At 39.5% G+C, this 21,838-nt stretch overlaps 1 pseudogene; it reads right to left on the bottom strand.

Annotated features, from left to right (window-relative positions):
- Window positions 1-10,394: 10,394 nt before the first annotated feature.
- On the bottom strand, window positions 10,395-15,622 carry LOC102166446 (methyltransferase HEMK2 pseudogene; annotated as a pseudogene).
- Between the last annotated feature and the right edge of the window lie 6,216 nt (window positions 15,623-21,838).

The raw sequence follows: 21,838 nt of genomic DNA, 5'->3' as shown, positions 1-21,838 counted from the left end.
GGGTTTATTTTTGCTCTTATTTCTATTGCTTTGGGAGACTGACCTGAGAAAATATTCACAAGGTTGATGTTAGAGAGTGTTTTGCCTATGTTCTCTTCTAGGAGTTTGATGGTGTCCTGTCTTATATTTAAGTCTTTCAGCCATTTTGAGTTTATTTTTGTGCATGGTGCGAGGGTGTGTTCTAATTTCATTGCTTTGCATGCAGCTATCTGGGTTTCCCAGCAATGCTTGCTGAATAGACTTTCTTGTTCCCATTTTATGTTCTTGCCTCCCTTGTCAAAGATTAATGGACCATAGGTGTCAGGGTTTATTTCTGGGTTCTCTATTCTGTTCCATTGGTCTGTCTGTCTGTTTTGATACCAGTACCACACTGTTTTGATGAGTGTGGCTTGTAATATTTCTTGAAGTCTGGGAGAGTTATGCCCCCTGCTTGGTTTTCTCAGGATTGTTTTGGCAATTCTGGGTTTTTTGTTGTTCCATATAAATTTTTGGATTGTTTGTTCTAGTTCTGTGAAAAATGTCATGGGTAATTTGATAGGGATTGCATTGAATCTGTAGATTGCTTTGGGTAGTATGGCCATTTTTACAATATTGGTTTTTCCAATCCAGGAACATGGAATATCTTTCCATTTCTTTACATCTTCTTTAATTTCTTTGATTAAAGTTTTATAGTTCTCGGCATATAAGTCCTTCTCCTCCTTGGTCAGGTGTATTCCGAGGTATTTGATTTTTTGAGGTGCAATTTTAAAAGGTATCGTATTTTTGTATTCCTTTTCTAATATTTCATTGTTGACATACAGAAATGCGACTGATTTCTGAAGGTTAATCTTATATCCTGCTACTTTGCTGAATTTATTAATCAGATCAAGTAGTTTTTGAGTTGAGTCCTTAGGGTTTTCTATGTATAGTATCATGTCATCTGCATATAGTGACAGTTTTATCTCTTCTCTTCCTATTTGGATGCCTTTTATTTCTTTTGTTTGTGTAATTGCTGTGGCTAGGACTTCCAAAACGATGTTGAATAGCAGTGGTGAGAGTGGGCATCCCTGTCTTGCTCCAGATTTGAGTCCTAAATTTTGAGAATTCTTTATATATTTTGGATGCAAGTTCTCAATCAGATAGATGCTTTGCAAAGATTTTCTCCCAGTATGTGGCTTGTCTTTTCATTCTCTTAACAGTGTATTTTTAAGTACAGAAATTTACATTTTAATAAAGTCCAATATATTCTTTTGTTAATTGTGCTTTCAGTATTATTTCCAAGAAATCCTTGCCTACCCTAAACTCAAAAAGACATTTTCCTATACTTTCTTCAAGAAATTTTACAGTCTAGGATCTATATTTAAGTCTGTGATGCATTTTGAATTTTTATTTGTGTTTACTACATATGGATACCCATTATGTTCCAGTAATATTTGTTGAAAAGTCTTTTTTTTTTCTTTCTTTTTTTTTTTAAAGGGCACACTCGCAGCATATGGAAGTTCCCAGGCTAGGAGTCCAACTGGAGCTGCAACTGCCAGCCTACACCACAGCAATGCCAGATCCTTAACCCACTGAGTGGGGCTACGGATCGAACCTATGTCCTCATGGATACTAGTTGGGTTTGTTACCACTGGGCCACAACAGAAGCTCCCCGAAAAGGCTATCCTTTTTCCACTGTGTTACCTTGATGCTTTTGACAAAAATCACTTGTTCAATATCATTTTGTAAACATTTTGTTTTATATTTGTTCATCTTAAACTATTCATCATCATGTGCTAGCACTGAAAATAAGTATCAGTAAGTAAGTATTCTTTGCAAAGAAAGAGAGCAAATATTGCAAAATTAAATAAACTAAAAATTTTATTGGAAGAATGTTAAGTATAACATAATTTTTTTTCTTTTTTTTTTTTTTTTGACTGTGCCTGCAGCATGTGGAAATTCCCAGGCCACTGCAGTGACAACACTGGATCCTTAGTGTGCTGTACTACAGCAGAAACTCCTAATAGATGTTTTTAAAAAACTGAACAATAATCAGGTCTCAGCTACCTTGATTCACTCAAAGGGAGTTAGTTCCACAAAGGACAATGAGATTCGAGCGCTATGTTGGATGCTCTGCTCATTGAGTGAAGAAAATTCCGCCGGCATCGCCTGAGCCCAGCTACCGAGAAGGGCACCGCATCCCCCGGGGAGGGGGATAAAGACCCCCCCCCCCCCCCCCCCCCGCAACCGCCGCCGGCCCGTGAGGATATTGCCGTGAAAAAAACTGGCTCTGAAATCAGGCTCAGCAGCTGCAGCAGGAACTGGACCTGGCACTGGAGCGGCTGCAGTGGCAGCAGCAGCAGCAGCGGTACCACCCTCCAGCAGCAGTGGTGGTGGCAGTGGTGGCGGCGGCAGCAGTGGCCCCTCCTCACCCGAACACCAGGGCCCTCCAGACGCAGGTGCCCCAACAAATTCCTAGAGGACCTGTGCAGCAGACTCTCGAGGATCGAATCTTCACTCCTGCTGTCTCAGCAGTGTACAGCTCGGTAACACAAGTAGCAAGGCAGCCGGGACCCCCTACTCCTTCCCCTTACTCAGCACATGAAATAAACAAGGGGCACCCAAAGCTTATAGCAATGCCCCCGGGACATGCATCATCCCCTGGACTCTCTCAAATGGTGGAATAGAAGGACTGGAGCTCAACTTCTCTCCTAAAAACAACAAAATTCACAGCTAAAGACTGAGCACTCTTCACCCAAATGGGCCAGAAACCTTAAAAAAGATATCCTACTCCAGAAGAAAAAGAGGAGGACACATCAAGAGGTAGGAGGGGTGATTCCATGATATAAACAACCCCATGCCTCCTGGGTGGGAACCTCCACAGACTGGAAACTAACTGGTTCACAGAGACTCACCTACAGGAGTGAGAGTTCTGAGCCATACATCAAACTCTCACGTGTGGGGATCTGGCACAGGGAGAAAGAGTCCCTGGAGCATCTGGCATTGAAGGCCAGTGGGGCTTGTGTGCAGGAGCTCCATGGGACTGGGGGAAACAGAGACCCCATTTTTTTTTTTTTGCCTTTTTGGTATTTCTTGGGCCGCTCCAGCGGCATATGGAAGTTCCCAGGCTAGGGGTTGTATCGGAGCTGGAGCCACCGGCCTATGCCAGAGCCACAGCAACGCAGGAGCCAAGCTGTGTCTGCACCTTCACCACAGCTCACAGCAACACTGGATCCTTAACCCACAGAGCAAGGGCAGGGATCGAACCTGCAACCTCATGGTTCCTAGTCGGATTCATTAATCACTGCGCCACAACGGGAACTCCACAGAGACCCCATTCTTAAAAGGCACACACAGACTTTCATGTGCACTGGGTCCCAGGGCAAAGCAAAGTCTCCAAGGGAATCTGGGTCAAAACTGACTGCAGTTCTTGGAGGACATCCTGGGAAAACAGGGGTGAATGTGGCTTGTTGTGAGGGAAGGACACTGAAAGCAAAGCTCTTGGGAATATTCAGCAGCAGTGCCTTTCTCTGGAAGTGGCCATTTTGGGAAAATCTGGCCCCACCATGAGTCAGCTGCTGAGAAGCCCCAGAGCAAACAACACCCCAGGTGGGATCACAGCCCTGCCCCTCAGCAAACAGGCTACCTAAAGACCCCTCAGGCATACAGCTGCCTCTAATCCCATCCAGAGACAAAGCCCCACCCACCAGAGGGATTAGAATTGGCTCCACCTACCAGTGGGCAGGCATCAGCCCCTCCCATCAGGAAGCTTACAGCAAGCCCTCATACTGACTTCAGCCACAAGGGGGGCAGACATCGGAAGTGAGAGAGGCTACAACTCTAGTATCTGTAAGAAGGTCACCACACCAAAAACCTATAAAAATGAAAAGACAGAGGACTATAAACCAGATGAAGGAGAAAGGAAAAACCCCAGAAAAACAGCTAAGTGAGGAGGAGATTCTTATCCTCCAGGAAAAAGATTTTAGACTGTTGATGGTGAAGATGATGCAAGACATTGGAAATAAACTGGAGGCAAAGATGGATAACTTACAGGAAACACTGACCAAAGAGATACAAGATAGAAAACTTAAACAAGAAGAGATGCAAAATACAATAACTGAAATAAAAAATTCACTAGAAGCAGCTAACAGCAGAATACAGGAGACAGAAGAACGAATAAGTGAGGTGGAGGACAGATTAGTGGAAATTATGGATGCAGAACAGAAAAGAGAACAAAGATTGAAAGCAAATGAAGAGAGTCTCAGAGAACTCTGGGACAACGTTAAACACACCAACATCCATATTATAGAGGTGGCAGAAGGAGAAGAGAGAGGAGACAGAAAAAATACTCCAAGAGATAATAGCCAGAAACTTCCCTCACATGGGAAGGGAACTACTCACTCAAATCCAGGAAGCACAACGAGTACCATATAAAATAAACCCAAGGAGGAACACCCTGAGACATATACTAATCAAACTGACCAAAATTAAAGACAAAGAGAAAATCTTGAAAGAAGCTAGGGAAAGGAAATAAATAACATACAAGGGAACCCCAATAAGGTTATCGGCAGATTTTTCAACAGACTCTGCAGGCCAGAAGGGAGTGGCATGATATACTTAACGTGATGAAAGGAAAAAACCTCCAACCAGGATTATTCTACCCAGCAAGGCTCTCATTCAGATTTGAAGCGAAAATCAAAAGCTTCACAGATAAGCAAAAGCTAAGAGAATTCGGCAACACTAAACCAGCTTTACAAAAAATACTAAAGGAACTTCTACAGGCAGAAAAGAACAAGAGAAGAGAGAAAGAAAAAAGGGTAGAAAAAACAAATCCAAAGTTATTAATAAAATGGCAATAAGAACATACATATCAATAATTACCTTAAATGTTAATGGACTAAATGCCCCAACCAAAAGACATAGACTGGCTGAATGGATACAAAAACAAGACCCATATATATGCTGTCTTCAAGAGACCCACTTCACTTCTAGGGACACATACAAATTGAAAGTGAGAGGATGGAAGAAAATATTTCATGCAAATGGGGATCAAAGGAAAGCTGGAGTAAAACAATACTCATATCAGACAAAATAGACTTTAAAATGAAGACTATTTTAAGGGACAAAGAAGGATATTACATAATGATCAAAGGATCAATCCAAGAAGATGATATAACAATTTTAAATAGTTACGCACCCAACACAGGTTCACCACAATATATAAGGCAACTGCTAACAACCTTAAAAGGAGAAATCGACAATAACGCAGTCATAGTGGGGGACTTTAATACTCCACTTACAGCAATGGACAGATCAACCAGACAGAAAATCAATAAGGAAACACAGACCCTGAATGAAGCATTAAACCAGATGGACTTGATAGATATTTATAGGACATTTCATCCAAAAGCAACAGAATACACATTCTTCTCAAGTGCACATGGAACATTCTCTAAGATTGATCACATCCTGGGCTACAAATCCAACCTCGGTAACTTTAAGAAAATTGAAATCATATCAAGCAACTTTTCCGACCACAACGCTATACGACTGGAAATCAACAACAAGAAAAAAACCTGCAAAAAACACAAACACGTGGAGACTAAACAACATGCTACTAAGCAACCAATGGATCACTGAAGAAATCAAAGAGGAAATTAAAAAATACCTAGAAGCAAATGACAACAAAGATACAATACTCCAAAACCTATGGGATGCAGCAAAAGCCGTTCTAAGAGGAAAGTTTATAGCAGTACAAGCCCACCTCGGGGAAACAAGAGAAAGCTCAAATAAACAAGCTAACATCACATCTAAAGCAGCTCGAGAGAGAAGAACAGACAAGACCTAAAGTTAGTAGAAGGAAAGAAATCATAAAGATCAGAGCAGAAATCAATGAAATAGAAACAAAGAAAACCATGGAAAAGATCAATGAAATGAAAAGCTGGTTCTTTGAAAAGATCAACAAAATTGATAAACCCTTAGCCAGACTTAGCAAGCAAAAAAGAAAGAGGACTCAAATCAAAAACATTAGAAATGAAAAAGGAGAAGTTACAATGGACATCACTGAAATACAAAAGACCATAAGAGACTACTACATGCAACTATATGCCAATGAAATGGAAAACCTAGAAGAAATGGACAAATTCTTAGAAAAGTACAATCTTCCAAGACCAAACCAAGATGAAATAGAAAAGATGAACAGACCAATCACAAGTACTGAAATTGAAACTGTGATTAAAAACTTCCAACGAACAAAAGTCCAGGACCAGATGGCTTCACAGGCAAATTCTATCAAACATTTAGAGAAGAGCTAACACCTATCCTTCTGAAACTATTCCAAAAGATTGCAGAGGAAGGGATACTCCCAAACTCATTCTATGAGGCCACCATCACCCTGGTACCAAAACCAGACAAAGATTCCACAAAAAAAGAAAACTACAGGCCAATTTCACTGGTGAACATTGATGCAAAAATCCTCAACAAAATACTAGCAAACCAAATCCAACAATACATTACCAGGATTGTACATCATGATCAAATGGGATTTATCCCAGGGATGCAAGGGTTCTTCAACATCCACAAATCAATCAGTGTGATACACCACAAATCAATCAGTGTGATACACCACATTAACAAACTGAAGAATAAAAACCATATGATCCTCTCAACAGACGCAGAAAAAGCCTTTGACAAAATCCAACACCCATTTCTGATAAAAACCCTTCAGAAAGTGGGCATAGAGGGAACCTACCTCAACATGATAAACGCCATATACGACAAACCCACAGCAAACATCATTCTCAATGGTGAAAAGCTGAAAGAATCCCCACTGAGATCAGGAACAAGACAAGGATGTCTGCTCTCGCCACTACTCTGCAACATAGTTCTGGAAGTCCTAGCCACAGCAATCAGAGAAGTAAAAAAAAAATAAAAGGAATCCAAATTGGAAAGGAAGAAGTAAAACTATCCCTATTTGCAGATGACATGATACTCTACCTAGAGAATCCTAAAGACTCTACCAGAAAACTGTTAGAGCTCATCCACAAATTTGGCAAAGTTGCAGGATACAAAATCAATACACAGAAATCGATGGCATTTCTATACATTAACAATGAAAGAGCAGAAAAGGAAATTAGGGAAACCGTCCCGTTTATCATTGCATCCAAAAGAATAAAATACCTAGGAGTAAACCTACCTAAAGAGACAAAAGACCTGTACTCTGAAAACTACAAGCCACTGATGAAAGAAATCAAAGATGACACAAACAGATGGAAAGATATACCATGCTCGTGGATTGGAAGAGTCAATATTATCAAAATGACTATACTACCTAAGACAATCTACAGATTCAATGCAATCCCTATCAAAGTACCAAGGACATTTTTCACAGAACTCAAACAAAATATTTTAAAGTTTGTTTGGAAGCACAAAAGACCCAGAATAGCCAAAGACATCCTGAAAAAGAAAAATGGACCTGGAGGAATCAGTCTCCTGGACTTCAGACTATACCACACAGCAACAGTCATCAAAACCGCATGGTTCTGGCACAAAGACAGAAAGATAGATCAGTGGAACAGGTTAGAAAGCCCAGCCCAGAATTAAACCCATGCACCTACAGCCAACAAATCCATGACAAAGGAGGCAAGGATATACAATGGAGAAAGGACAGCTTGTTCAATAAGTGGTGCTGGGAAAACTGGACAGCCACATGGAAAAGAATGAAATGAGAACACTCCCTAACACCATACACAAAAATAAACTCAAAATGGATTAAAGACCTAGATATAAGACTAGACACTATAAAACTCCTAGAGGAAAACATAGGCCAAACACTCTCCGACATAAACGACAGCAACATCTTCTCAGATCCACCTCTTAGAGCAATGACGGTAAAAACACAAATAAACAAATGGGACCTAATCAAACTTAAAAGTTTCTGCACAGCAAAGGAAACCCTAAACAACACAAAAAGACAACCCACAGAGTGGGAGAAAATCTTTGCAAGTGAATTGACTGACAAGGGATTCATCTCCAAAATTTATAAACACCTTCTGCAGCTCCATACCAAAAAAACAAACAACCCCATCAAAAAATGGGCAGAAGATCTAACTAGACAATTTCCCAAAGAAGACATATGGATGGCCAAAACACACATGAAAAGATGTTCAACATCACTCATTCTTAGAGAAATGCAAATCAAAACCACTATGAGGTACCACCTTACACCAGCCAGAATGGCCATCACCAAAAAGTCTACACTATTGGTGGGATTGTAAATTGGGGCAACCGCTGTGGAAAGCAGTATGGAGATTCCTCAGAAACCTAAACATAGAAATACCATTTGTTCCAGCAATCCCACTCCTGGGCATCTACCCAGAGAAAACCACAACTTGCAAAGACACATGTACTCCAATGTTCATTACAGCACTATTTACAATAGCCAAGACATGGAAACAACCGAAATGTCCATCAACGGAGGAGTGGATCAAGAAGATGGGGCACGTATACACAATGGAATATTACTCAGCCATTAAAAAGAACGAAATACCAGCATTTTTTGCAACATAAATGGACCTAGAAGCTATCATGCTAAGTGAAGTCAGCCATACAATGAGATGCAAACATCAAATGCTATCGCTGACATGTGGAATCTAAAAAAAGGACACAATGAACTCTTTGCAGAATAGCAGAACAGATACTGACTCACAGACTTTGAACAACTCGTTTTCCAAAGGAGACAGGTTGGGGGAGTGGGGGGACGCACTGAGGGTTTGGGATGGAAATGCTATAAAATTTGGTTGTGATAATTGTTGTACACCTATAAATGTAATAATATTCATTAATTTAAAAAAGAAATTGATGCTACATCTTCTTTTAGCATTTTGATTGCATTACTTCTGAACTTTCATGCTCATTTTTCATTTTATATGAACAGATTGTAAGTACTTGGCCCTGTGGTTGAATAAATTGAGTGGATATATATATGTATATACAGTAGTTTCATTTTTCAGCTTTTATTGCCTGAAATTCATCCTCTCTCTTCCAAATGATCTTACAGAATGCTTCCTCACTATGAATGAAAATGCTAATATAATGTTAATATAATGCTAATATATCTTCATTCACTATGAATGAAAATGCTAATATAATGTTAACACAATGAAACTGAAAAAAAAATAATAAAAATTGAGTTTAAAGAAGCTCCCCGGTGGCTCAGTGGATTAAGGATCCAGCAATGTCACTGCTGTGGCTAGGGGCACTACTGCAGCACAAGTTCCATCCCTGACCTAGAACTTCTGCATATTTTTGGGCAAAGCCAAAAAAAAAAAAATAGGCTTTAAAGCAAAAATTATTATTTGAGATACAGAAGGTAACTTTATCAGCTTAAAAATTTTGATTCAGGCATAATATTTCAGTTTTATGTAAATAAATTCTGGGGATGTAATGTATCACATGGTGACTATATTTAATAACACTGTATTAAATTTTCTTTTTACAGCTGCACCTGGGCCACACCGAAGTTCCCAGACCAGGTGTTGAATTGGAGCCCCAGTTGAGGCTTACACCAGAGCCATGGCAACACCAGATCCAAGGTGGGACTTCGACCTTCGCTGCAATTACGAACTATGCTGCAGCTTATTAAACTGCCAGATCCTTAACCCAATGAATGAGACAAGGGATCAAACCTCAAGGAGACTACAACCATGTCCTTAATCCACTGAGCCACAATGGGAACTCCAAGTACTTTTTAAGTTAAAAAAATTTTAATAAGAAATTTTACTTACAGAAGTATGCATTATTATAAAAATACAAAAGAAAGTTCCTCTATTCCCACCTATTATTTAGCTTCTGAGAATTTCTTATATACACATACCCTCTTTGTTAGTTTATCAAAAATATACATACAGGTTAATACTATTTTGTAACATGCTTTTTTTCACTACTCAATAGTACATCACGAATCCCTTCTGGTTCAGTATATACAGACCTGAGTCATGGTTTTTTGTTTTGTTTTGTTTTATTTTGTTTTTTAGCTGTGCCCATGGCATATGGAAGTTCCCAGGCCAGAGGTCAAACTTGCACCACAGCAGTAACGAGTCTCTGTAGTGATAACGCTAGATCCTTAACCCACTGCACCACAAGGGAACTCTTCTGACTCATATTTAATGGCTAGATATTCACTCATGTTCAGTAACATGAATGTATTGTAATTTATTTTACCCATCACTTTGCTTATGGACATTTAAGTTAACTTCATTGTTTTGCCATTACAATAATACTGAAATGAGAATCCTCTCATATAATATAACTCATATATTCTCCAAATATAATAATGCATAAACTGCAAATTATATATACAATATATTTTTTACCTGCAATTGTTCAAATATCTTTGTAGGCCTGATTCCTGGGTAAAAGGAAATGCCTTACTCTTCTCTCTTTTGCTATATGACAAATATCTGACAATTTTACTTTTTTAACAAAGAAATGACTTCAGTTTCAAAATATGCTAAATTCATTCAGCTTTAAGCAGCACACACTTTAGATTAGGACTTGGTGAACCTGAGGACTGAAAGAATTTCTGGGCCTGCTTACCTGGAAAGTGCAGTGGTCCCTTGGAGACCTTTCATCTTCATTGTTTTCAAAATTTCTTCTGGATTGTTTTCTTTAATGGTAATTAAATAGAACAATCCTCTTGGTGAAAGGAGGACTGAAGCCAGTGGAAAGAATCTGTCCATGACTTCATGATGATTTCTGCCATCAGGCCAAGCTGCTTCTATCCTGCGACCCCCTACCTCTTTAGATTGAGTAAGTACATAGAGGGGATTAAACACCAGAATATCAACTTTTTCCTTCAATCTCAGTAGCAAGGCTTTGACCAAATCTGTAATTATTGGTTGAATGTGGACTTTGTTACAGCATGCGTTCTCCAGGGTATAGGCTGCTGCCTCAGGGTTGACATCAGTACACATGTACAAAGCTTGAGGACCTATCATACAGGCTCACAATGCAGATACCACTTCAGACCCTGACCCTACTTCTAGGCATATTTCCACTCTTGTGAGTTCGGCAGCCACCCCCTGGAGCACAGCCAGCAGCAGAAACCTGTCCTCGGAGAGGTCCTATACTTCATTGAAGGTGCTCTAGCCCATATGCCTGTGCGCTGGCCTGGGAAAGCTCTGCCCCTCCCTCTTTCACTCCTCCCATCCCCTCGCATATGTCAAAATTGTAGTAACTATTTTAAAGTAGCTAAGAGTAAATCCTAAAAGTTCTCTTCTTCCTCAAGTAAAAAGTTTGTAGTCATGTACAGTGATGAATGTTAACTAGACTTATTGTGGTGATCATTCTATAACATATACAAATGTGGAATCATTTTTTTATACACCTGAAGCTAAAATAAAGTCAATTATACCTCAAATTTTAAAATGTTCAGTATAGCAGAAAGTTAAACAATCTAAAATTATATACTCCTAACTCTGACCCTTGCTAAATTCCCATAGAGCAATTAAAATCCAAATGTGAAGAAATTAAAATCTCAAGGAAATTAGAGCTCATAGTTCTCCCTGTTGAATCTCTCGTTATGTTCAGTATCAGTCACAGAGTAACCCAAGAGTAACTCCCTGTCTTTCCATGGAGCTTTGTTCCTTCAGCACCACCAAAATTAAATTAATTCTAACCTCAACCCTCAGGTATCTCACTTCTCAACTTCAGTGTGTCAGTAAAACAAATATTACAAATAAATATTAATGCTACTCCCTTACTCTTTTGTTTTTTGTTGTTTTGTTCGTTTATTTGTTTGGCCATGCCTGTTCAGCATGTGGAAGTCCCCAGGCCAGGGATGGAATCCACACCACAGTAGTTACCCAAGCCGCTGCAGTGACAACACCAGATCCTTAATCCTCTGTGCCACACAATTCCTCCCCTACTCTTAAAATTTAGAACCAAATGTGACAACTGCCCCAGAGGCATTTCCCAGGCAAAGCAAATTCCTACATTGCTCTCACCTACCATGGACCACAGTAGAGATTTGGTGTTATCAGAGAAAAGGAGGATAGACGGGTCCTTTACTCAGATATCCTTTTCCCAGGATAGGTAGAAAGGGCAATGCTTTATGGCTTCCATCTTGCCAGGATGCTGGTTAGTCTATGCTAAACATTTGGAGACCACAGTTTATAAAATTAAAGGCAAGTGAATTTAATTAAATCCAAAGCTTACAGAAACTCAAGGTGTTGGTAATCTGCAAGGTTGCTGTTGTCTTCTTTTATTCTTAGGCGTCCAAAGAGAAGCAACAATCTGCTGAGTGCTGGTCCACAAAAGTTGTTTTCCTCTATTTTTCAACTCCCAAGTCTTTGGTTAATCTTCACTACTCCAAGGGCAGCATCAAAAAATAAAAGTCCAAATAAATAATAATCCCTTACTAACATTTCATTTCCCACTGCAAAAGGAGCTGATCTTCCCTGGAGAACAAAACTTACACTTGCTGAAAGACCAGAGGCACTAACTAGATGGGGAAGAGAGCAAGCTAGTGCTGCCTACTGCAAAACATATTCCTAAAAAGCTGCAGCACCGAAGCTCTTTCATTTTTAAATGTTTTCTCTGGCCCCAGAGAGAGTTTGACCTTTCTCTGTGTGCTCTGCTTATAACATATGCAGCTGTCTCTACAAATCTATAAACACCTAAAGAGGTTCTCCTCACCACAAAAAAATACTTGTCTCCCTTGGCAAGACCATATGCCTGTTGGCTCAAGCTTTGGTGTCAGTCAGTCCTCTCCTAAGCCCAAAATGAACTCTTTTTCTTGCCAAACCCAGCCATAGCCCCATGCCAGCAATTCCATCTGCTACAGCTGGGCTGCCACAATGTAAGCCAGCTGCTGCATACCACACAGGAGCCCAAGCCTTCCCACAAAGCACTTTGACTCTAAGTTCCAGACTGTTTATTCTCACTCAGCCCCACAGCGAAGAGCAATATTTAGAAATGCAAGGTGAAGTTTAGATGACATTAGGCTGGTATCAAACTCAGATTCTGCCCCGCCACCCATCTCTTCGGCCTATAAATTTTCCAACCAAGAGAGCTATAGTTAAGGAACTAGTGGGAAAACTGTCACTTTATTAAAAGCCAAGCCAGCACCCAATAAGTCCCAATACTGAGGTCTGACAGAAGCTGGATTGAGGAATACAGCTCAGTCCTGAAAACCTAAATGGGGTTTCCCATCTCCTCCCCTCAAATCTAAAACAGCAAAGTTTGAAGAGAAAACAGACTCTGCAACTGATAGGGATAGAGTAGGATGACTAAAGTGTCAGTTTAAAAATCCCACTAGGGGATTCAAGACAGGGAATTTTGAGAAATTTTGTGAGACTATTGTAAGCTAATGACCACTCGGGCAAATAATTTAGTAACCTGGCAACAATCTACACTACCTTGAAGGAAGCATCTAAGCTCCAGACACACTCAAGCCACAAACCCCGATAGTTAGAATATAAGACAATAGATATGGGGTCTAAATCTTATTAAATGAAGGAGTTAACAGTCTGTAAACAGTAGCATTTCTGAATGCAGAAATATAGATGAAAGGGGGAAAAACTAGGTGAGGGGGGACATAATACTGAAACCTGAGATGAATTACCATGTTTAATATATGTTACCAAGCTTTTGCTAACATACATATGATTTAAATAGCACCATGACAGTCCCAGTTAAATCATATAGGGTCAAAGGAGAAACTAATGACATATACCTTGACATCACTCAAAAATGAGGGAAAAGATAGCCCCACTTTTTCTTTTATTATAAAAACACAGCCCTCTTTGTTCTCAGGGCTGCTACATTCCTTTGCCAGCCCCTTTGTGTCTCTCACAAGCACCCTATACTAATAAACTCACTCTGTGCCTTCCACTTTGTCTCACACTGAATTCTTTCTGTGGTGACATAAAAGAACCTGAGCTTCAGTAAGTCGTGACACCTGGGAGCAGTTTCAATTAAAAGACAGTGGGTTCTAGTGTCCTCTTAAGTCAGGAATCATGGGCTCAAGTCCCAATCTAAGGTGCCAGTGAATTTGAAGACCAGCAAGTGGGTTTGAGTCCCAATCTGACTTTTGGTCGAGTTCAAGTCCTACCCAAGAAGGAGTGCAGCTTCACGACCACTCAGTTGCTGACATGAAAGGGGGTGGTAGTGGGAGAAACAAGCAGACAGATAATCTGGTTTAGTCAGCTCAACACAATTCAAGATGCAAAAGAAAAGGAAGATGCCTGTCTTAAAAAGATAGGACCTAGGGTTCCCACTGTGGTACAACGGGATTGGCAGCATTTGGGGAGCTCTGGGACACAGGTCCAATCCTCAGCCAATCAGTTCAATCCAGTGGGTTAAGGATCCAGTGTTGCTGCAGCTGCAATATAGGTCGAAATTGCAGCTGGGCCAGCAACTGATCCCTGGCCCAGGAACTCCATATACTGTCAGGGCAGCCAAAGTCAGGACCTGATTGGGTGTGCTTACCGTGAGAGTGGGAAGAACAGAATAGGACACCACTCATAGATATTGACATTTTACCCTGACTGCTAGTAATGCAGGGCGTAAGTAATACCTTGGGCTCTGGACAACCACATCATCAACTTTTCCTCCCTTTAGGAGGGGACATTAAGAAAAGGATTAACAGAAGTTCCCATTGTGGCTCAATAGGTTAAGAACCCAACTAGTATCCATGAGGATGTGGGTTCAATTCCTGACCTCATTCAGTGGGTTAAGGATCTGGCATTGCATAAGCTGCAGCATAGGTGGCAGATGCAACTTGGATTCCATGTTGCTGAGGCTGTGACATAGGCTGCAGCGCTGATTGGACCCCTAGCCCAGGAAATTCCACATGCTGCAGGTGCAGCTGTAAAAAGAAAAAATAAAAATAAGAAAAATTTTAAAAGAAAAGGATTAACAGAGGATAGGAAGCATAGATAAATAGATTTACACAAACACATGTCTGCCATACACAAAGACATACACACAATGGGTATCTACCTAGATTTGAGTATAGAACAAAGCTTAATTTCTATAGGAGAATTAGGGCACCATCACAGATAAACAGAAACTAAGATACAAAACAAGCTCTATTGCCTGAATCAAGGCTGGGACCAGGGTGAGCCATGTATGGTGCCTAGCCTCCTTAAATTTTGTGCCTATGCTTCTCAGTTGCCAAAATCTATTCCTGGTCCTGGACTGAATTCACATGTGGGGTGGGAAGCAACATGATTTAGGGGTGAATGCAAAGGAAGCACAGAAATCTAACTACAAAGGAGACTCAGGAAAATGCAATGATTCAGCAGTCATCACTGGATAACTGGAACCTAAATCTAGGAGAGCAAGTGCACTCCAATAACCCATGAAGTGGATTGATAGAATATTAAAATTCTGATGTTAACTCTCTCATTGTATTTGTTATCTATTGCTATATAAAAAAATTATCCAAAATTGGTGGCTTAAAACAACACTTATTATCTCACCATTTCATTAGGTCAGGAATCTGGGCACAACTTTTTGGGTTCTCAGGCTCAGGGTCACTCACAAACTGCAGTCAAGATATTGGCTGGGGCAGCAGTCATCTCAAGGCTTTGCTAGGGAAGGATGTGCTTCCAACCTCGCTCATGAGGTTTTCGGCAAGATTTATTTTCTTGCTGACCATCGGCCAGAGGCTGCCCTCAGTTCCTTGCCACTTGGGCCTCTCCAACAGCTTTCTTCATTGAAGTAAGGAAAGCACAAAGGCAAGAAAGTGCCAACGAGATGAAAGTCACAGTCATAACCCAATCTTGGAAGTGACATCATACCACTTTTGCATATTCTCTTCATTAAGCAAGTCATTAGGTATAGCCCAGACAGAGAGAAAGGGGATAACACCAAAGTGTAAATACCAAGAGAAGGGCATCATTAGCAGATATTTTAGAGGGCTGCCTGCCACACTCATGAAAATCAGGGTTAGGAGAAGGTACACTTTTCAAATGGTAAAGTATATTCTATACTTAACCTGTACAATAACTCAAACAGAAATTTTCTGCTTGAAATTTGGTGACCTCAATAGCTTTGCATCATATGATTAAGTGCTTAATGCTAAAGAACACCCCCTGTACCAAGCAAGATTATAATTTAGAATCTAAGGAGAGATAAAGAACTTCTCAGAAAGCAAAAACTAAAAGAATTCATCAGTACTAAACCAACCCTAAAAGAAACATTAAAAGGTCTAAGTGGACAGAAAAAGCTATAGAAGAGGGAAAAAAATCTCACTATGAAAAGCAAATATATAGTAAGGACTGAGGAACAACCACTTAAATAAGCCAGTATGAAGACAAAGACAAAAAAAAATTGTAAAAAAAAAAACTGTAACTACAATAAACAATTAAAGGATAAACATGAAAATATAAAATAAATAGGACATGGAAACCAAAAAGTATAGGGGAGGAGAGTAAAAAATGTAGATCTTTCAGAATGTGTGAACTTAAATGACTACCAGTTTAAAACAAGTGGATATAGTTTAGGTCAACATACATGAACCCCATGGTAAACACAAATCAAAAACCTACAATACAAAAAAAAAAAAAACCCTAAAAATAAAGGAACACAAGCATATTACTAAGAAAAAAAGAAACATAAGAATTACAAAAACAACCAGAAACAAGTAATAAAATGGAAATAAGTACATACCTATCAATAATTATGTTAAATGTCAATGGACTATAGGTGCCAATCAAAAGACTTAAGGTTGCTGATTGGGTTAAGAAAAAAACAAGAACCATCTATATATGGTACATACAAGAGATTCACTTCAGAGGTAAAGACGTACACTCTGGAAGTGAGAGGATGGAAGAAGATACTTTACACAAATGACAAGAAAGCAAGGGTTGCAATACTCATATCAAACAAAATAAACTTTAAAACAAAAGCTATAATGAAGACAAAGAAATGCATTATAGTAATAACAAAGGTATTAATACAAGAAGTGAATATTATGCTTGTTAACATGTACGTCCCCAACAAGGAGCACCCAAGTAGATGAAGCAAATACTAAAAGACATAAAGGGAGAAATTGACAATAATATTAGGGGATTTAACACCGAACTTTCACGGACAGATCATCCAAAGAGAAAATCAATAAAGCAACATGGAACACTAAAATGCACGTGGAACACTCTCTGGGGCAGATCACGTGCAAGGGCACAAAACAACTCTCAACAAATTTAAGAGGACAGAAATTATATCAAGTATATTTTCTGAACACAGTGGTAAGAAACTAGAAATCAATTACAACAGGAAAAAATGAGAAAAATACAAACATGCAGAGACTAAACAACATGCTACTAAAAATCAGTGGGTCAATGAAGAAATCAAAGAGGAAATCAGAAAATACCTTGAGGCAAATAAAAATGGAAACACAACTTTCCAAAATCTATAGGATACAGCAAAAGCAGTTTTAAGAGAGAAATTTATAGTGATACAGGCCTTCCTCAAGAAACAAGAAAAATCTCAAAACAACTTAACCTACCATCTAAAGGAATTAGAAAAAGAAGAACAAAGCCCAAAGTCAGCAGAAGGAAGAAAATAATAAAGAGAGGAGTTTCCACCCTCACTCAGTGGTTAACAAACCTGACTGGTATCCATGAGGATGAAGGTTCAATCCCTAGCCCCACTCAGTGGGTTAAGGATCCAGTGTTACCATGAGCGGGGGTACAAGTTGCAGACATGGCTTGGATCAGGCATTGCTGTGGCTGTGGTGTAAGCTGGCAACTGTAGCTCCAATTCAACCCCTAGCCTGGGAACTTGCATATGCCATGGGTGCAGCCCTCACAGGAAAAAAGAAGAAGAAGAAAAGTAGTAATCATATATCATCACTGGTATAAAATCTTGGTATAAATTCAGAGGTCAGATAATGACAGAGGGACAAAGCAATAATTAGGTAATTTCCAGAACTTGACCATGATCATACTCTTTCAGTCCACCTCTTCTATGATTAAAGACTAATGAGAAGATGTTTCTAGTTCTGCTTACACTCTTGAAAAATTAAGTAGAGGGGCAAAAAAATCCACAGCTGTGTATGGTGATGAATGTTAATCATTTCACAATACATATAAATATTTAATCACTATGTTCCATATCTGAAACTAATATAATAGTGCATGTAAATTATACTTCAATAAAAAAAATCAAGTAGAGGGATGTCATCAGCAGGGTAGGGAGGAAGGTAGGAAGGTATAAGAAATCAATGGGGATAATATCTGACTATTAATATTATCTTTTTTCCAGCTTTACTAGGTAAAATTGACAAAGTTGCTTGAAGTTGTGAGGCAGAGTACCAAAGAGAAGGGAGCTGCCCAGAGAAAATAATCCAGAAACCTGCATAGGATCAAAGACTTCTGTCAAGTATTAAGTTGTGCATAGACACTCAGAGAATCGACAAAGCTGCACAAAGAACTACTATTGGAAAAAGTAGGTTTTTTTGCTGTGAATTGAACAACACTAGAGTTCACCCAAGTCTGATAGGCATTCTAGTTTTCCAGAGGGAAAAAAAAAAGTAGAAAGAATTCATCATCAACATATCTTCTAGTTGTGTGTTACTTGCTAATAAACTACTCTGAAACTCTATGGCTTGAAATATCAAATATGCAGTCATATTTTATAATACTATGAGTCAGATATTTATGCAGGATTTGGTTAGGTGATCCCTCTTTTCCATGTGACATCGACTGAGTCCACTTGGAAGTGTTCACCTCATATGCATGGCTTCCCTCACAGATACAGCAAATTGGCCAAGGTGGCTAAAGGCCAGGCTTAGCAGGAATCATGGACCAAGGAGTCTACCTGCAACCTCACCAACATGGGCTCTTGGTATGGTCATACTTCTTACCTAGTGGCCTCAAGAGTGAGAGTTTTAGCAAATAAGATAGAATTTACATCGTCTTTTTGACCTATACCCAGAATTCACAAAGCATTACTTATAACATACCCTATTAGTTGAATAAATCACAAGCTCATGCCTTTAAAGAGGAAAGAACATAGGCCTGAAGAAGGGAAGAATGCCAAAGAGCTATGGTGTAGGCTAGCAGCTGCTGCTCCAATTTGACCCCCAGCCAGGGAATTTTAGGGCTGCACGTGCAGCCCTAAAAAGCCACACACAAAAAAAAATTATCAGGACGTCCTGTTGTGGCTCAGCAGGTTACGAAATCTGACTAGTGTCCATGAGGATGAGGGTTCAACCCTTGGCCTTGCTCAGTAGGTTAAGTATCTGGTGTTGCCGTGAGCTGTGGTGCAGGTTGCAGATGTGGCTCAGATCCTAGGTTGCTGTGGCTGTGGCACAGGCTGGAAGCTACAGCTCTGATTTGACTCCTAGCCTAGGAACTTCCTTGTGCCACATGTGGTGGCCCTAAAAAGCAAAGAAAAAAAATTATGAAGTTCCCATGCAGCTGAAAAAATATACAACTACAACATAAAAGACAGGAATAAGTAAAATAGTTCCGATCTTATGCAACTGCAGGCAGAATCACTCATTACCAGCCAGAATTGTCAATACTGTCAACCAACAAAGCAAGGGAGATAGAAAAGGAACAACTTTCAAATAGTCCAAGACTGGATATATAGACCATACATCACAGTATCAGAAGGTGGAGGAGAACAATATTAGGGTATTGATTCCTCCACTTCTCTTCTTCAGGGCCCATCATTGGCTGGCTCTTCAAACAGGCTCTCTGGCTCCAAGTTCAGATACCAACATCTTCTCTTGCTGTTTCAGGAGTTCTTAATATCCCAGAGTACTCTCTTCATTATCACTTCTGATAGACTCTGAACCTCTTTAACATCAACTAATAAACTTAACAGATTCAAAGCAAAAATTCAAATTTTAGATGTTGAAAATAGTTTACTACTACTAATTTGAATCCTAAAGACTATTTACTAAAACTAGTCTATCAAGAAGTTCCTGTTGTGTTTCAGTGGGTTAAGAATCTGACTAGTATCCATGAGGATGTGGCTTCAACCCCTGGCCTCACTCAGTGGGTTAAAGATCTGGCATTGCCCCAAGCTATGGCATAGGTTGCAGATGTGGCTTAGATCTGGCAGTGCTGTGGCTGTGGCGTAGACCGGCAGCTGTAGCTCCATCTCCAATTTGACCGCTAGCCTGGCAACTTCCACATGCCACAGGTGGGGCCCCAAAAAGCAAAAGAAAAAAGAATAATCTATGTGGAACGACACGAATGAACCTCACAATTCTGAGAGAAAAAAGCATAAAAAAGAACATATTGTATTATTCCATGTACATAATGTACAACAACCAATCTGTGATCTTAGAAACCAAAGTAGTGGTTAACATTGGGGCAGCAGGTAATGAGAGGAATGCGAGTTTGTGTCACTAGCAATAATGTTCTATTTCTTGATCAGGAAGCTGGTTAGATGTGCATGGTGTTTAAAAACATCTCCATGGTTCCTTTGACACTTTTCTCACCAGAAAACGAAATCCACTTCCCTTCCCTTGAATATGGCTAGCAAACAGAATGCACTGCATTTGACACCATATGACTTCAATGCAAGGTTAGAAAAGCCACTAGAGTTTCCACCTGGCTCTCATTCTTGGGACATTCACCCTTGATACTCAGCCACTGTGCTTTTGGAAAGTCAAGTCGCATGGAAAGGCCATGTGGAAGTATTCTAGTCACCAACATAGCTAAGGTTCCAGTCAACAGGTAGCATCAAAATCCAAACATAGAAGTGAAGGAGACTTCAGATGATTCCAGCCCCCAACCAAAACTCTGCCCAAACTGCAAATCTATAAGCAAAATAAATGTTGTTTTAGGCATCTAAATTTAGGAGTGATTTGTTCTGAAAGTATATGTAACTAGAACAGATAACAGGTATGCTTGCTTTGTGAAAATTCATTAAGCTGCATAATTATGATATACAGCTGGCCTTCCTTATCTATGGGTTCTGCATGTGCTGATTCAACCAACTGCAGATGAAAAAAAATGTTTAAGTTCCAGAAAATTCCAAAAAGCAAAACATGAATTTGCTGCACATTGGCAACAATTTACATAGCATTTAAATTGTATTAAGTATTATAAGTGACTTAGAGATGATTTGAAGTATAGATGAGGATATGCATAGGTTATATGCAAAGACTACACCATTTTATATAAGGAACTTAAACTTGTAAGGATTTTGGTATCCTCAATGGTGAAGGGAGGGGAACCAATCCCCAGTGCATATGAAGGGACAACTGTATACACTTTTCCTCATGAATACTATAATTAGGATTGAAAGAAAAATCATATCATGGAAACAAGCTCAAGTTTCTCATTAAATTTTTAGGTTTTATATAGGAGTTTTATATAAATTCAATGTTTCATATCTCCCTGATACTTTGCCTTTTTCTTACAATTATGTAATATAAAGAAAAGTAATGAATGTTTTCACCACATCCCATGCAGGCACCTCCTAATCTGCATCAGTTTACACTTGGACACTGCCCAATTCTGATCATTTACCATGCACTGATGTAAAAAAAGTTTCAAAAGTACTGCTACAGGAGATACCTACCCAGCACCATTCTCTCTTCTTCTGTAATGAGTCTCATTGTCCTTTTTTTAAAATTATTTTTTATTACTCAAATGAATTTATCACATCTGTAATTGTATAATGATCATAACAATCTGATTTCACAGGATTTCCATCCCACAGCCCAAGCACATCGCCCCACCCCCCAAACTGTCTCCTCTGGAGACCATAAGTTTTTCAATGTCTGTAAGTCAACATCTGTTCTGCAAAGAAGTTCAGTCCATCCTTTCTTCAGATTCCACATGTCAGCGATAGCATTTGATGTTTGCATCTCATTGTATGGCTGACTTCACTTAGCATGATAGCTTCT

Source organism: Sus scrofa, chromosome 1 (genome assembly GCF_054392235.1).
Source record: "Sus scrofa isolate SSC_HxYL_T2T_F1_AM1 chromosome 1, Sscrofa_HxYL_maternal_Yorkshire_Landrace_v2.0, whole genome shotgun sequence".
NCBI lineage: Eukaryota > Metazoa > Chordata > Mammalia > Artiodactyla > Suidae > Sus > Sus scrofa.
The sequence above is the reverse complement of the archived record's forward strand: the minus strand, read 5'-3'. Positions and strand labels throughout refer to the sequence as shown.